Genomic DNA, 17,919 nt, shown 5'->3' with positions numbered 1-17,919 from the left:
CAGTAGCGCCTAGAACAGCTCGTCCACTCCGGCCGGCAGTTAATAAGAGACTGGACTGATCCACCATGGTACACAAAACACGTCAGAACACTGTTGCAGAAGCAACGAAAAAAGCATGCCAAATTCAGAAGAACGCAAAATCCCCAAGACTGGCTAAGTTTCATGGAAGCTCGAAATTTAGTACGGACGTCAATGCAAGATGCTTTTAATAGTTTCCACAATGAAACATTGTCTCAAAATATGGTAGAAAACCCAAAGAGATTATGGTCGTATGTAAAGTACACCAGTGGCAAAAAACAGTCAATACCCTCACTACGCGGTAGCGATGGAAATGTTAGCGATGATGGTGCCACTAAAGCGGAGTTACTAGATACAGTTTTCCGTAATTCCTTCACGAAAGAAGATGAAGTAAATATTCCAGAATTCGAAACCAGAAAAGCTCTTATCATGAGTGACGTAAAAGTAGATATCTTAGGTGTTGCGAAACAACTCAAATCACTTAAGAAAGGCAAGTCTTCCGGTCCAGATGGTATAACAATCAGTTTCCTCTCAGAGTATGCAGACACAGTAGCGCCTTTCTTAGCAATCATATACAACCGCTCACTTGACGAAAGCTCTGTTCCTAAAGACTGGAAAGTAGGACAGGTCACACCAATATTCAAGAAAGGAAGCAGGAGTAACTCACTGAATTACAGACCCATATCACTGACCTCAATTTGCAGTAGTATTATGGAGCATATACTGTACTCGAACATTATGAATCACCTTGAAGAAAATGACTTATTGATACATTCAGAAAATATTGTTCTTGTGCAACACAGCTAGCTCTTTATTTCCATGAAGTAATGAGTGCTGTCGACAATATTTTGTTGACATCCACAACGTGGGGAGAAATGATGATCATGATAAAATGAGAGAAATCAGAGCTTGAACTGAAAGATTTAGGTGTTCCTTTTGCTACGCGCCATTCGAGAGTGGAATGGTAGAGAAGTAGTAAGAAAATGGTTCGATGAACACTCTGCCAGGCACGTAAGTGTGAACTGCAGATTCAAATGGTTCAAATGGCTCTGAGCACTATGGGACTTAACAGCTGTGGTCATCAGTCTCCTAGAACTTAGAACTACTTAAACCTAACTAACCTAAGGACATCACACACATCCATGCCCGAGGCAGGATTCGAACCTGCGACAGTAGCAGTCGCACGGTTCCGGACTGCGCGCCTAGAACTGCGAGACCACCGCGGCCGGCGAACTGCAGAGTAACCATGTAGATGTAGACGTAGATCGTAACAGAATAAGAGAGATCAGAACTCGCACGCAAAGATTTAAGTGTTCATTACCCCCCCCCCCCCCTCCCGACCGAGAGTTGAACGGTAGAGAAATGTGTGAAAGTTGTTCTTCGGTGAACCCTCTGCCACGTACTTAACGGTGATTTGCAAAGTAGTCATGTAGATGAAGGTATAGAAGGGCCGTTCAATAAGTAATGCAACACGTATTTTTCTGAAAGCAGGTTGGTTTTAGGATTCCAGTACAGCAAATTATTCACCATTCTTTTGGCTACAAAACCCTATTTTTCAACGTAATGTCTGCTCAATGCGACGGCCTCACGCCGCCTTACTGGTGCAGCCTGTATGCCCACATGGTACCATTAAAACAGTCGAGGACGGAGCCAACGCCTTGCTGCAACAGTAAACTCCCCCACAGCCACGTATTGCTCTCCGCGGAGTGCATCTTTCATTGGACCACAGAGAAGGTGCCAGACCCAGCCTGTAGGGTGGATGAGGACGAACAGTCCAATGAAATGTTTTGAGCTTCTCTCGAGAGCGCAGACTTGCGTAAGGAAAAATTTGTGGTAAGGACTATGGGACCGCCGGCCGGTGTAGCCGAGCGGTTCTAGGCGCTACAGTCGAACTGCGCGACCGCTACGGTCGCAGGTTCGAATCCCGCCTCGGGCATGGATGTGTGTGATGTGCTTAGGTTGGTTAGGTTTAAGTAGTTCTAAGTTCTAGGGGACTGATGATCTCCGATGTTAAGTCCCATAGTGCTCAGAGCCATTTTTTGTGTAATGAGAGTGTGAAATGACTTGTATCACATCTTTACGACTAATCGTACAAATGATCCATGCAACATGAAACTAACTGCTATGTTTCACTCGGTAAACGGCCTTGCCGCTGTTAACACAGATTCCTATCAGATCACCGAAGTTAAGCGCTATCGGTCTTGGCTAGCGCTTGGATTGGTGACCGTGTGGGTCCGCCGAGTGCTGTTGGCAAAGCGGGTACACTCAGCCCTTGTCAAGCCAATTGAGGAGCTATTTGATTGAGAAGTAGCTGCACCGGCCACGAAAACACAATGGCCGGGAGAGCAGTGTGCTGACCACATGCCCCTCCATATCAGCAACCAATGGCGCCAGTTCTCTGAAGATGACATGGCGGTCGGTCGGTGGCGTTGGGCCTTCCAAAGCCTGTTCGATGGGAGTACGTTTTACTTGCCAGAGTGCTCTGCTTCAAACCCACTTCCTCAACTCGACACACAGAAGGAGCCCTTAGCGACAGGCCCTCTGATTTGCTTCGTACTTTTAGAATCTGACGCTCAGCGCCCAGACAGTAATATCCTACAGCAGGATGACGCAGTTCTCAATTAAACTCAAAAAAATTGCCTTGAGAGATACGTAGACTTCCGAGCGCCGTTAAATACAAAACATTATATACATCTAACAGCCTCCTAGTAGCTGAGTGCATAGCGTGTAAGTCTTTTGATTGCGAGCCTCTGGTTCGAAATTGTATGTATTGTCAAAAGGAAATGTAATTAACAAAAAAAAAAAAAAATACTGGATTATATTTTTTAGTACAATAATACTGTTTAATTTTTAATCGCTAATTACATGAAAGTAATGAAATTTGATATAGAAATGTGAATTGCCTCACTGTTAAACTAAAAATTTATTTACATCAGTAATACAATTCAGTCTCTAGAAATAATAAAATACTTTACATTATGTTTGATGTTTGGCATTTTTGTACCAAATTTTAATTTATTATGAATACTCGCACTTCATGTGATCAGTTCAAAAATGGTTCAAATGGCTCTGAGCACTATGGGACTTAACAGCTGTGGTCATCAGTCCCCTAGAACTTAGAACTACTTAAACCTAACTAACCTAAGGACATCACACACATCCATGCCCGAGGCAGGATTCGAACCTGCGACCGTAGCAGTCGCGCGGTTCCGGACTGCGCGCCTAGAACCGCGAGACCACCGCGGCCGGCCATGTGATCAGTGATTAAAAATAAAAAGACGTTATTTTTAATAAATAATTCTGATTCAATATTACTTAATAAATGTTTCTATTTCATAATAATCAAGAATACAAATAAAAGTAAAAACATTAGTTTCAGATACTTTCGAAGTAGAAGCTTCAAGATTTCAGAACTTATATGCTATGCAGTCACCTACTGGTAGTTCTGTTGTAACGACTGAAATGTTCGGTAGTTAACAGCACTAGGGAATATTTGAATAATCAAAATAAACGTTCTACAATTTTTTGAGAGTCACATCTTACCTCTTTAGGAAACTGATGTCTAGATGCTGAGTTCCGTGCAATTATGATGCATCAGAAATTGCATTACACATGAATGCGAAAGAGTTCATTTGCGTTGTGTTCAAGATTTCAGATTGTTAAAACAGAGTCTCACTTATAGTGGTCTCGGTTCTCCTTTCACAAACAGTGCCTACGTTTTGCAAGAGCTTTGAACTGATTCAGAAGGTGTACAGCGAGTCAGCACTGAGTCAGCAACCGGTTTTGAGTGGCGCGAGCTTTTTGGTGAGGGCTGAGAGAGTGCGAAGGACGACGAAGGCAGTGGTCGGCCGGCGACAACTCGGGTCAACGAGAAAGTCGCAACAGTCGCTGCGTTGTGTAAAGAGGATCGGAAATTAACTACTCAAATGGTAGACCAGTCGCCTAACAACCTCGATATCGTAGCATTAGAGGTCTTTGCTGAAGATATGGCTGAATGGCAGCTTTCTCTAAATGTGAAATATGTAAATTAATGCAGATGAGTAGGAAATACAATCCTACAATAGTTGAGTATAGTATTAGCAGTGTGGTGCTTGACAGCCACGTCGATTGCATATATAGGTGTAACGCTGCAAAGCAACATGATATGTAACAAGCATGTAAAGTTGATAGTAGGGATGCTAAATGGTCGCCTTCGGTTTGACTGGAAGGATTCTGGGAAAGTGTAACTCATCTGTAATGTATACCGTGTACAGAATATATATGTGACCTATTCGTAAGTACCGTTCGAGTGTTTGAGTACCCTACCAGGGGGTAGAGGAAGACAATGAAGCGGTTCAAGGGGCACTGCTATTTTTGTTACCGGTAGTTTCAATCAACAAAAGATTACTACTGAAATGCTGCATGAAATCAAATCGGACATTCTGGAAGGAAGAAACAGTTCTTTTCGCGAAACGTTATTGAAAAAGTTTAGAGAATCGGCGTTTGGACAGACTGCAGAACAATCCTACTGACTTCAGCATTCATCTTGTGTGAGGACCGTAAAGATAAGAAAAATCAGGGTTCGTAGGGAAGCATACAGACAGTCGGCTTTCCATTGTTCCATTTGAGAATCGAATAGGAAAGGGATGTCTAGGAATAGTACAAGGTACTTTTCGTGAGGTACCGAACGGTAGTTTGCGGAGTGTGTATGGACTGGCTACTCATAAATTAGCTATACAAAAGTAACCATTAATTGTGAAAAGGGAAAAAATTTGCATACATAAGTGTTTGGTACAGCGCTGAATGCAGTACATCTTCAAGTTTTCCCGCCTTACACAATTAGTTCCCTACGTTCCCGCTAGGCGGAATAGTGACAAGGAAAATCGAGCTGAGTTTTGTTTAGAAAAAAACGCAGACTGAAGATGGTTTTTATAGAAATTGTATTCAGAGAAGCCATCTTTCATACCCGTGGAAAAATGAATCGGCATAGTGTTCGGACATGGGGTGAGCAGAAACCGCATCACGTAATAGAACACACACGGAACTCGCCTAAAGAAAGTATTTTTTGCGCTATACAAGATTTACGGTCCTTTCAAATGGTTCAAATGACTCTAAGCACTATGGGACTCAACGTCTGAGGTCATCAGTCCTCTAGAATTAGAACTACTTAAACCTAACTAACCTAAGGACAGCACACACATCCATGCCCGAGCCAGGATTCCAACCTGCGACCGTAGCAGCAGTGCAGTTCCGGACTGAAAAGCCTAGAACCGCTCGGCCACAGCGGCCGGCTTTTCGGTCTTTCTTTTTTTTTCTTTTTCTTCCGAGTGAATTACAACTGGCATATCGTAACTGGATATGCTTCAACATTACCTAATGCCTCAATTACAACAGTATATGGGCACAGAATGTACACTCCTGGAAATGGAAAAAAGAACACATTGACACCGGTGTGTCAGACCCACCATACTTGCTCCGGACACTGCGAGAGGGCTGTACAAGCAATGATCACACGCACGGCACAGCGGACACACCAGGAACCGCGGTGTTGGCCGTCGAATGGCGCTAGCTGCGCAGCATTTGTGCACCGCCGCCGTCAGTGTCAGCCAGTTTGCCGTGGCATACGGAGCTCCATCGCAGTCTTTAACACTGGTAGCATGCCGCGACAGCGTGGACGTGAACCGTATGTGCAGTTGACGGACTTTGAGCGAGGGCGTATAGTGGGCATGCGGGAGGCCGGGTGGACGTACCGCCGAATTGCTCAACACGTGGGGCGTGAGGTCTCCACAGTACATCGATGTTCTCGCCAGTGGTCGGCGGAAGGTGCACGTGCCCGTCGACCTGGGACCGGACCGCAGCGACGCACGGATGCACGCCAAGACCGTAGGATCCTACGCAGTGCGGTAGGGGACCGCACCGCCACTTCCCAGCAAATTAGGGACACTGTTGCTCCTGGGGTATCGGCGAGGACCATTCGCAACCGTCTCCATGAAGCTGGGCTACGGTCCCGCACACCGTTAGCCCGTCTTCCGCTCACGCCCCAACATCGTGCAGCCCGCCTCCAGTGGTGTCGCGACAGGCGTGAATGGAGGGACGAATGGAGACGTGTCGTCTTCAGCGATGAGAGTCGCTTCTGCCTTGGTGCCAATGATGGTCGTATGCGTGTTTGGCGCCGTGCAGGTGAGCGCCACAATCAGGACTGCATACGACCGAGGCACACAGGGCCAACATCCGGCATCATGGTGTGGGGAGCGATCTTCTACACTGGCCGTACACCACTGGTGATCGTCGAGGGGACACTGAATAGTGCACGGTACATCCAAACCGTCATCGAACCCATCGTTCTACCATTCCTAGACCGGCAAGGGAACTTGCTGTTCCAACAGGACAATGCACGTCCGCATGCATCCCGTGCCACCCAACGTGCTCTAGAAGGTGTAAGTCAACTACCCTGGCCAGCAAGATCTCCGGATCTGTCCCCCATTGAGCATGTTTGGGACTGGATGAAGCGTCGTCTCACGCGGTCTGCACGTCCAGCACGAACGCTGGTCCAACTGAGGCGCCAGGTGGAAATGGCATGGCAAGCCGTTCCACAGGACTACATCCAGCATCTCTACGATCGTCTCCATGGGAGAATAGCAGCCTGCATTGCTGCGAAAGGTGGATATACACTGTACTAGTGCCGACATTGTGCATGCTCTGTTGCCTGTGTCTATGTGCCTGTGGGTCTGTCAGTGTGATCATGTGATGTATCTGACCCCAGGAATGTGTCAATAAAGTTTCCCCTTCCTGGGACAATGAATTCACGGTGTTCTTATTTCAATTTCCAGGAGTGTATTTACCAGCAAGATGATGCGCCTTCACATTGTCATCGTGAAGCTGTCGTGCATCTCTGTAGGAATGTGCCGACTTGGACAGGACGTGGCTGAACAATAACCTGGCCATTAAAATCATGTCAATTAACCCAGTGTATTTCTGTGTAGTAGGATTTAGTAGGAAACTGATTACAGATGGCACATTTGTCGTGTTACTAAAGGTATCCACACTGAACATTTGTAAATAAAACTTGAAGTATACTGCTGTCACTGCTGTATCAATCATTTCTGTAAGTTATTTACCTTTTTCACAATTATATGTTACTTCTGTGTGATTTACAAACACCCAGTAGATGTTGAATATGTGACAAAGCAGAGGCTGTGGGCAAAGTTTGTCTCGCAATTCCGAAAGAAGACTTCTCTGGTGACAGGAACAGACTGAAATTCGTACTGAGCAATGTATCGCGTCAAACAGATAATACTTTGAGTAAACAAGCAGCCTCTGACTTTGAACTTGTTACTACCTGAGTCCACGAACTAAGGTGCTCACAAAAAATTGCTAAAATACGTTAATACACAGAATCTAATTCATTCGGTTCGCCGACACATGTCGCATGCGAGTTCTCCATTTCTTAACTAACGACTGTGGCGGCAAGAATGGCGTCAAGCTACGAAGCTTAAAAAAAGAAGACCTCTACCATTATTTTTTACGGTTGGAAGCTATTTCACAAAGAACTTGTCCTATTATGCGAGCATGTGCCATCTGACACAGACTGGTCGCTCTGCCTGAGGTCAACATAGCGATCGTCGTGTAACGATAATACCTTTGTCGGGTTTCTGAGCCTAGTCTCGCACGAATAGTATCACACCCGGTTTCGACTTCTTGGTAAGTCATCCACAAGTGTTTTTAATCTGTCAAAAACAATTTAGGGGCAGCAAAAAATAATTTTAAAGTCAGTTTCCGTACAATTTTTTGGCAGTTTCGGTGTTATTTTCTGCCAATTTTGGTGTTTCCTTGCCGATTTCGGTGCTATTTTAAGTCAGGTTTGGTGTTACTTTCCTCCAGTTTCGGTGCTGGTTTCTGATGGCTTATTTTTGAAGTACTGTACGTTCCTTATTTTTGTCTTATTTCATTCCAGGCAAACATAACATGCACTTTGCCATGTCAGCACAATTCATCGTTCTCGTCCTACGCGTGATACAAGAACGTAAGGCTGTAAAGATAGACTTGCATAGGTCGGTGGCCCTAACAGGTGACAGCGTGGTTTGAAGATACAAACCAGTCATTTTAGTGTTTCCTTCAACTCTGCCTGTAGCGTTTGACTTCCCATAATTCTCAAAAGCTTGTTGGTTTCAACATCAACTATTTCTCTTCCCCATAATAATGAAATAAACTTGAAACTCTTAAACAGGAATAGCGTAACAGTAGAGGTAAACTGTTGCCAGGGTGGAGTTTACTGAAAGTAGGACATTTCCTTTTGCCACATCTAGAGCATAGTTCTTCACGCGGGAAATGAACTGTCATTGTAAGGTGATACGTGAACCTCAACCAATAGCTAAAAAATTAAAATCCAAATTTCCATCTTCAGTAACTACCGGTTGTCATTAATAGTACACTGCTGACTCTAGATTTTCGAAAGTTTTACACAGGAACGGGAAAGATGCCAAATTTAGCAGATTACGTAAAAATCGTCGATTTCGTATTATGCGTCTAAATAATGGCGAACTCGCGTTAACGTTTACGCGTAATCTTCCTGTTCCTACATATAACTTGTCAACTGCACAGACCAAGAGAGGGACTCAGAATGAACGCTGTTTACTGATAAAATGGGTTCAAAGTGATCTCAGTCCAGCGTCCTTCCTCGTTTCTTGCTGATAGCTCGTGTTTTGATAATAAAATCTTCTGGGTCGTTAGGAGGCTTTATACGAGTTTCCTCTTCTGACTGCATTACTGCTCGACGTTTCAGTGCCCGTGTTAGCACCTTCTTCAGGGTGGCTTTATACTCGCTAACTCCATGTGTCTGTTCGTGTCTGATGCTGTTTTATATACACAAGCCGCAACTCTACAAAACTGTTCTGTAATGCAGGAAGGCACGCAGACGATCAATGCTATTTGTAAAGATTGTCAGTTGATCTTCAACATAAACAAATGTAACGGATTGTGCAAACCCGGTTACTGGTTGATCACACAATTTCCGAGCAATCATCCATCGAGGGACACCAGTGGAATCCAGGAGAAGATCCCAGAAAGGGGATCGAAACGAGGGATCGAAACGACAGACAGCAAAGAAGAGGAATATCCTATATGTTCAGATTTTCTCACCAACGACAACGGCGGCGAAAACCTGTAGGCGTATTCCGTGCCGGCCGCGGTGGTCTCGCGGTTCTAGGCGCGCAGTCAGGAACCGTGCGACTGCTACGGTCGCAGGTTCGAATCCTGCCTCGGGCATGGATGTGTGTGATGTCCTTAGGTTAGTTAGGTTTAAGTAGTTCTAAGTTCTAGGGGACTTATGACCACAGCAGTTGAGTCCCATAGTGCTCAGAGCCAGCCACGTATTCCGTGCGTTGGCAGGCCGCTGTGGCCGGGCGGTTCTAGGCGCTTCAGTGCGGAACCGCGCTACTGCTACGATCGCAGGTTCGAATCCTGCCTCGGGCATGGATGTGAGTGGTGTTGCATGGGGGCTTATTAAAAAGAAGAGACTAATATTAATGTAAGAATGGAATTGTTTTACTAGCTGTGTGACCGATTACGAAGTCTCGTAACCGCTTGGCCCTGACTAGTATTAGCACGCAATCTTTTTTATTTATTTATTTATTTTTAGCACTATGCGACTTAACTTCTGAGATCATCAGTCGCCTAGAACTTAGAACTAATTAAACCTAACCAACCTAAGGACATCACACACATCCATGCCCGAGGCAGGATTCGAACCTGCGACCATAGCGGTCACGCGGTTCCAGACTGAAACGACTAGAACAGCACAGCCACACCGGCCGGCAGCACGCAATCTGACTGCATAAAATAAAAATGAAGAATGACAAGGCATTTCCATTAACACAATTGATTAATTAAGTCCCCTGCAACAATAAAAGCTACGAAACAACAAAGCACAAGTGTAACTGCTCCGTGTGGTAGTGTGACTCAACGTACATGTATATGGCTCGGTTCTTCTCAATACGGCAAAATACTTTAAACACCATTTACAGTGAACTAATAGAAAAACCAGAAATACTATAATTGCACATAGAAACCAGAATTACAAGAATAATAAATGAACACGAGCCAGATGCTTTGTTGACTGTACCTGTGAGCAAGAGGGATTGTTATTAAAGAAAACTGTAATACCTTTTTACCTCAATACATATTGATGAAAATATTCCATTACACCAGCATCATAAATCAAAAGCCCATCTCTTTTCTCAAATATATTCTAACAATTGCATCTTCTTCCATCTATACATTACACCAACCGAACAGTACAACATTTCAGTCAACACTCAGATCGTCTACTCTCACGCCCAACAGAACAACGACTGCTCTCGACATCCTCTAAACTACTACAGCGCCCATTGGAGGCGGCGGAATAATAATCTTCGGCGCTATCTCTGGCGCTGTGACTCAGTGTAGCCACCTTTCAATGTCCATAGGTTGGTTAGGTTCAAGTAGTTCTAAGTCTAGGGGACCGATGACCTCAGATGTTAAGTCCCATAGTGCTCAGAGCCATTTGAACCATTTTCTGTGCGTTGTTCTTGCCGAAAGCCGCGTGTAAAAACATCTCAGGAGCCGGATTGTACTCAAGGTTATCCGACCGTTTCGTCTTTATTGCCTGACAATGTGGGCCTGTTACGTAGAACAAAATCAACTTATTTGGCAAGATTTATTTGCTCAATATTGACCGTTTCCCATACTTGGATAATGAACGCGAGGGTGGAGGGAGCGGCCGCCGCAACGGTGTTTTTCTGGCGCCTGCTGGTCTGGCCACGTGCATCCCTTCCGTCACCTACTACGTAGCCGCCTCGTTAGAGGGCCGGCTGCTAAGGGCCACTAATTACTATGCGCAATAAGTTACCGAGCTTTGTGTTTCTCCGCTGGTTGACACGTTTAATCAGATAAGCACGCTGCCAACTCCCAGCTGCCGTTGCCACCGGTTCACGGAAAGTCTCGCTGTCAACATGTGCGATTGCGTAAACCTAACGACGTCGGCCTTCGTCACTTATGCTTATTTGTTTGTCTGATTTATTTGTTGTCGGCCCTGATCTCAAGCTACTGCTGCACTGTCTCGCAGGTTACGACAAAGCCGAAATGGAGCTGGAATGGGTGATACGACTGAGGAAAGTCTGATGGACAGGTAAATACTATGGTACACCAGTTGCAACACAGGCATGCGAGTAATTTAGAAAAAAGAATCCTTCGAAAGTGACTACTAACTGTTCTTTTTTTTTCATTCGTGTTTTAGTTTCATTTTATGCTGTTACTCTAAGGCACACCTGACGAATTCCAATGTGGTTCTTCACCAATGCGTTCCTTGACTTCCAAAAGGCGTTAAATTCAGTTCTGTGCTGTCGTTTGATGAACAAAATACGAGCATACACAATATCAGACCAGCTCTCTGATAGAACTCGATACATCTTAGTAAGTAGAACGTAGGACCTCATTGTTAACAGAAACAAATATTCAAACGTAAAATTAACTTAGGGTGCACCACAAGGGAGCCCTAGAGCACCGTTATTTTTCTATGTACAGGGTTATTACAAATGATTGAAGCGATTTCACAGCTCTATAATAACTTTATTATTTGAGATATTTTCACAATGCTTTGCACACGCATACAAAAACTCAAAAAGTTTTTTTAGGCATTCACAAACGTTCGATATGTGCCCCTTTATTGATTCGGCAGACATCAAGCCGATAATCAAGTTCCTCCTACACTCGGCGCAGCATGTCCCCATCAATGAGTTCCAAAGCATCGTTGATGCGAGCTCGCAGTTCTGGCACGTTTCTTGGTAGAGGAGGTTTAAACACTGAATCTTTCACATAACCCCACAGAAAGAAATCGCATGGGGTTAAGTCGGGAGAGCGTGGAGGCCATGACATGAATTGCTGATCATGATCTCCACCACGACAGATCCATCGGTTTTCCGATCTCCAGTTTAAGAAATGCCGAACATCATGATGGAAGTGCGGTGGAGCACCATCCTGTTGAAAGATGACGTCGGCGCTGTCGGTCTCCAGTTGTGGCATGAGCCAATTTTCCAGCATGTCCAGATACACGTGTCCTGTAACGTTTTTTTCGCAGAAGAAAAAGGGGCCGTAAACTTTGAACCGTGAGATTGCACAAAACACGTTAACTTTTGGTGAATTGCGAATTTGCTGCACGAATGTGTGAGGATTCTCTACCGCCCAGATTCGCACATTGTGTCTGTTCACTTCACCATTAAGAAAAAATGTTGCTTCATCACTGAAAACAAGTTTCGCACTGAACGCATCCTCTTCCATGAGCTGTTGCAACCGCGCCGAAAATTCAAAGCGTCATCGGGTGTCAGGGCTTGTAGCAATTGTAAACGGTAAGGCTTCTGCTTTAGCCTTTTCCGTAAGATTTTCCAAACCGTCGGCTGTGGTACGTTTAGCTCCCAGCTTGCTTTATTCGTCGACTTCCGCGGGCTACGCGTGAAACTTGCCCGCACGCGTTCAACCGTTTCTTCGCTCACTGCAGGCCGACCCGTTGATTTCCCCTTACAGAGGCATCCAGAAGCTTTAAACTGCGCATACCATCGCCGAATGGAGTTAGCAGTTGGTGGATCTTTGTTGAACTTCGTCCTGAAGTGTCGTTGCACTGTTATGACTGATGTGAGTGCATTTCAAGCACGACATACGCTTTCTCGGCTCCTGTCGCCATTTTGTCTCACTGCGCTCTCGAGCGCTCTGGCGGCATAAACCTGAAGTGCGGCTTCAGCCGAACAAAACTTTGAGTTTTTCTACGTATCTGTAGTGTGTAGTGACCATATGACAATGAATGGAGCTACAGTGAATTTATGAAATCGCTTCAATCATTTGTAATAGCCCTGTATAGGGTGTCACAGAAATGTTGGATAGGAACCCCTGTCCGGAAACGTCATCCAACGACGCTAGACCGTTAGCTGCGGCTAAGCTCAATCCTTCAGCAGCAAATGTGACTTTGTACGTAAAGAAAACCATTGAAGCTGCGATCACTGAATAGCAAACAACATTGCGAGACGTTCCGCCTATGGACCGTCAACGTACAAAGTGACGTTTGCTCAAGGCGTGGTGTACTGTTAAGCACCGCCCGTAGCTTCGACGCTCTGTAGCGTCGTTGGCTGACGTTTCCGGACACGGGGTTTCTGTTCCGACGTAAGGACGAGCGCCTGCACGACGACGAAGGACGGAAGAGCGGAGACGGCTGTGAGACGACGCCAGCCAATAGCACGCTGAGTAGGACGAGACCACGACAGGGGCCCTATTCTGTATGGGTAATACCGATTGGTGTACCAGATCGGTTTGACGGAGGAGATAGAGAAGATCCAAAGAAGAGCGGCGCGTTTCGTCACAGGGCTATTTGGTAACCGTGATAGCGTTACGGAGATGTTTAACAAACTCAGGTGGCAGACTCTGCAAGAGAGGCGCTCTGCATCGCGGTGTAGCTTGCTGTCCAGGTTTCGAGAGGGTGCGTTTCTGGATGAGGTATCGAATATATTGCTTCCCCCTACTTATACCTCCCGAGGAGATCACGAATGTAAAATTAGCGAGATTAGAGCGCGCACGGAGGCTTTCAGACAGTCGTTCTTCCCGCGAACCATACACGACTGGAACGGGAAAGGGAGGTGATGACAGTGGGACGTAGGGTGCCCTCCGCCACACACCGTTGGGTGGCTTGCGGAGTATAAATGTAGATGTAGGTTAGTCTCGGTAGTGACGTCATTTTCGGTTCTTTATCGAAATATCCTATTCAGTAAGCTTCTGAGACTTGTTACTGAACGGTCCTCCCACCGATTTTGCGACAATTGTACCTAGAGGTTTTGGATTTCGGTGTGGCCCTGTCGATCGGTGAGCTGTGGTTTATGTTCACCTATAATTTGTTATTTTAAACATATTGAAGGTTTTAGCTTTGGATTTAGTGATTGTGTTACAAAAGAATCACCAGAGGATGCATCCAGTTGGAAAGTGAGTTCGTAATAGACTATTTTCCTTTTTTAGAAATATGGTTAAAAATGGTTCAAATGGCTCTGAGCACTATGGGACTTAACATCTGAGGTCATCAGTCCCCTAGAACTTAGACTACTTAAACCTAGCTAACCTAAGGACATCACACACATCCGTGCCCGAGGCAGGATTCGAACCTGCAACCGTAGCGGTCACGCGGTTCCAGACTGAAGCGCCTAGAACCGCTCGGCCACACTGGCCGGCAGAAAGAAATATGGTTAGGTTAGGTTGTTACTGTGAATGATTACATAAAAAAAACTTTTTCGCTCAATATTCTCTCAAAATACCTGTTATTTTTATGCAAATAAGAGTTGAAATATCATTAAATATCAAGCCATCGGCTCTGCTTACGTATATTACATGAGTGTGGACTGACGTTACTAGTGACTTTGTGTAGTTTTTCCCACAAATAGATTAGTTAGTAATTATCAAAAATGGTTCAAATGGCTCTGAGCACTATGGGACTTAACATCTGTGGTCATCAGTCCCCTAGAACTTAGAACTACTTAAACCTAACTAACCTAAGGACATCACACACATCCATGCCCGAGGCAGGATTCGAACCTGTGACCGTAGCAGTCCCGCGGTTCCGGACTGAGCGCCTAGAACCGCGAGACCACCGCGGCCGGCTAGTAATTATCGAAACGTGTTTACAGCTTTCAAGTAACAATGGAAAGCAATTACGTGAAGCCTGATACTGGAAACCTCCCGAACCATCACGCATTTATGACTTACGGAGCACTGTTTGGCAACGAAGTCAGCCTGCATTCCTCTACGCAATACTGCAACAAATGGGCACCGCATTGCTGTTGTTTGGCGTGGCCAAGTAGCAATAAATTGGCGGGAGGTGGCAAGAAAAATCAAGGGAACTTTGATCGAAAACTGTCAACGTAGGATAGACCAGTTCCAGAGAATACTATTTATCAACACGTAAATTTTATCCAAGGCCTACTACATAGCACAGGTTCTCCCCATTCCGTCAATGGTGGCGAAGATGATCATGTCGACTTTAGCAAAGTTCTTGTCGAAAGGGGAATTCTTTCGAGTGCCGCTGAAGGCAGCAGTTTTGGATCCAAGCAATGGACGAATGGGTCTAACCGACATCAAGTCTCAAGCGATGGCATTGTATGTCAAACGAACATGGAGCATAATGTGTAACGATCCAGGTTGCATTACAGCAAAACTATACGACATTGTCAGGCCAGAAAGTGTAGAGCTGCCGATAAATATACAAAAAAATAAGTTTTAAGCTAAAACACATTAGGGAGCATTATCTTGAACTAAGTTATCTCAGCAAAAAGCTTTTAAACTCCAAAAACGTTACAGCAAAGGCGATTTTAGCTGAAAGACGGAAACATGAAAGGAAAAATAACATAGAAATAAAAGCTGCTGGAATAGCATGGAATGTGGTCTGGAAAAACATCAGTAGTGATGTTGTTTCGTCTGACGTGAGAACAGCGTGGTACAAGGTAGTCAATAACATCATCAGAGCTAATGAGCGTCTCTTTGCCATCAGTTTAAGTGACACCAACCTCTGCAGCAAATGCAACCTCGTTGATGGTGTGCCTCACCGTTACACATGTGGAGATCGGATTATCAAGTGGAGGCGAAACAGGGAGAAAATTGCTCAGATAACAAGAACTTCAGCAATGTACCGACTAACATTTTCTTCAGACCAGAAGAAAGTTACTACCCTCAGTCAAAAAATAACGCAGCGATTTGGTTAATGGGCAAATGTACAAGTTACATTTTTAACAATATTCGGAGCGATGAACATATTTAATACAAGATGTATATGGAAAATGAATTCGAGAAAATACTTAAATATCAGAATCACAATAAGAAATATGGTAACATGCTCCGAATTGTCTTCAACAAAATGGGTATAGGTTAGGAACTGGATTCCTCGTAGAGAGGGAATGCGTTGGATCACGTTCCCGACCCTAACCTCACCTGCAAGTCACACATGAAAAATAAATCACTAGTACAGCAGATACAAGGATATGGCGGCAAACATCTGGGGTCTGATATAAAGGAAGATCTTGAACTAGCTAAGGATGCGTTAAGAAGGCTGGAACTGACAAAAATAACAAGGCGGTGAAGGATTTTGCGATGTCGCTGTTCGGAACTGCTCTTCTGTCCACGTAATTTACCCTGGAAGGAACACACATCAAGGATTTACTGACTGATTAATTTGGGTCTGGGAAATGATGGAGAGGAACCTCAGGCTGCAGAAGAAAAAAATTTGCATGCTGAACTGCCACCAGTTGAAAATAACAGTGAAGGTGCTAAATTGTGCTACTGCTAGAGACTGAATATCATACCTCATTCTATGAATGCTGTAATTTATGACTGCAATTATCTGTCACCCTATTTACGTGATTTCATTGTAGCAATTGTTGTTACTGTTTTTGTGGAATAAAAAAAAATAGTGGCTAGCGCGCGGGAATGCGATTTCAAAGGTCACGGTTCGCGCATGGGTGGAGGAAAAAAAATTTTTTTCCTCTTCGTATATGCAACACGTTCTGAGACATTGTTATTCGTGTAAATTCAGATTTTTCTGCAATATTCGTTATTACTTACGTGTAAGAGCGCACTTCCTCAATAATGATTGCGTGATTTCTGTGTGTTTAAAATACGAAATATGAAATTGTTGGAGATGAAATTGCTGTGAGTGAAACAACCGACAGTGACCTTTATATTTTTTCTTATCAGAAATAATTCACCATTTTTTTCCGAATATGTAGCGATTTCCGAGTATGCTGTTAGACAGGAATCTAAGAGCACAACTTAAATTACTGGGAATGTAACTAGAGTCAGTCATCTTCATAATCTTTCTTGTCATAAATATTTATCTGCGATAGAATCCTCAACCACAGTAGATAGAGATGAAAGATCTCTGCGTAATATATTTAGACTGTAGCATCATATACAAAACATTTTCATTCATGAGATGCATGTTATAAACTTCGACGAACTGCAGGAGATCTCTAAATGCGGTTTTATTTTCAATTTTGTTTTTAAGACCCAAATTGTTGACGCATCATATAGGGAAGTGGGCTACTTAATAATTTGGATCTTTAGGAGCGTGTTATAACGACATTCTGTTTATCTTCTTATTCTTTGAAACTCTCAGAGTCAATTTTTCGGGTGTTTTTGTAGATGTATTAGTACAATGTGGTACTACACACTAATCCTAACTCATTTTCCTAAACGTACAATCCAAAACACGATGCCAGTGTGAATGAGAATAAGATGACATAATGCGGCATTTACGACAATCTGCAGAATACAGCCAAACATGCTATCGTTATTATGCATGCATGGAAACATGGGATCAGAGAAACTGTAAAAGTTTTTATGCATTACAGCTGAGAATCATGGAAATGGATATACTGCACCTGATACAGTTGGCCGGCCGCGGTGGCCGTGCGGTTCTGGCGCTGCAGTCTGGAACCGCGGGACTGCTACGGTCGCAGGTTCGAATCCTGCCTCGGGCATGGCTGTGTGTGATGTCCTTAGGTTGGTTAGGTTTAAGTAGTTCTAAGTTCTAGGGGACTTATGACCTAAGATGTTGAGTCCCATAGTGCTCAGAGCCATTTGAACCTTTTGAACCTGATACAGTTAAGGAGGAGGCAAGGGCGATGAAGACGGGCACGTCAGCTCGATGGAATGTGGCGTCATGCGTTATGGCAACGTAAACGCAATTTTCGGTACTTGGAAGAACAGTGCGTCTATGTCGCCTGCTAGCCGCTTTGTGTTCGTGGCGCTGTGCGCGCATGCGCGAATCTGCGGCCGCTTTCTTTTGATTGGCTTGTGCGACACGAACCGACAACAGCGCTTCGGTTCTCTAGACCCGAACGGTATCGCTACCGAAATGCTTGCTGA

Source organism: Schistocerca serialis, chromosome 4 (assembly GCF_023864345.2).
Source record: "Schistocerca serialis cubense isolate TAMUIC-IGC-003099 chromosome 4, iqSchSeri2.2, whole genome shotgun sequence".
NCBI lineage: Eukaryota > Metazoa > Arthropoda > Insecta > Orthoptera > Acrididae > Schistocerca > Schistocerca serialis.
Note: the sequence above shows the minus strand (reverse complement) of the source record.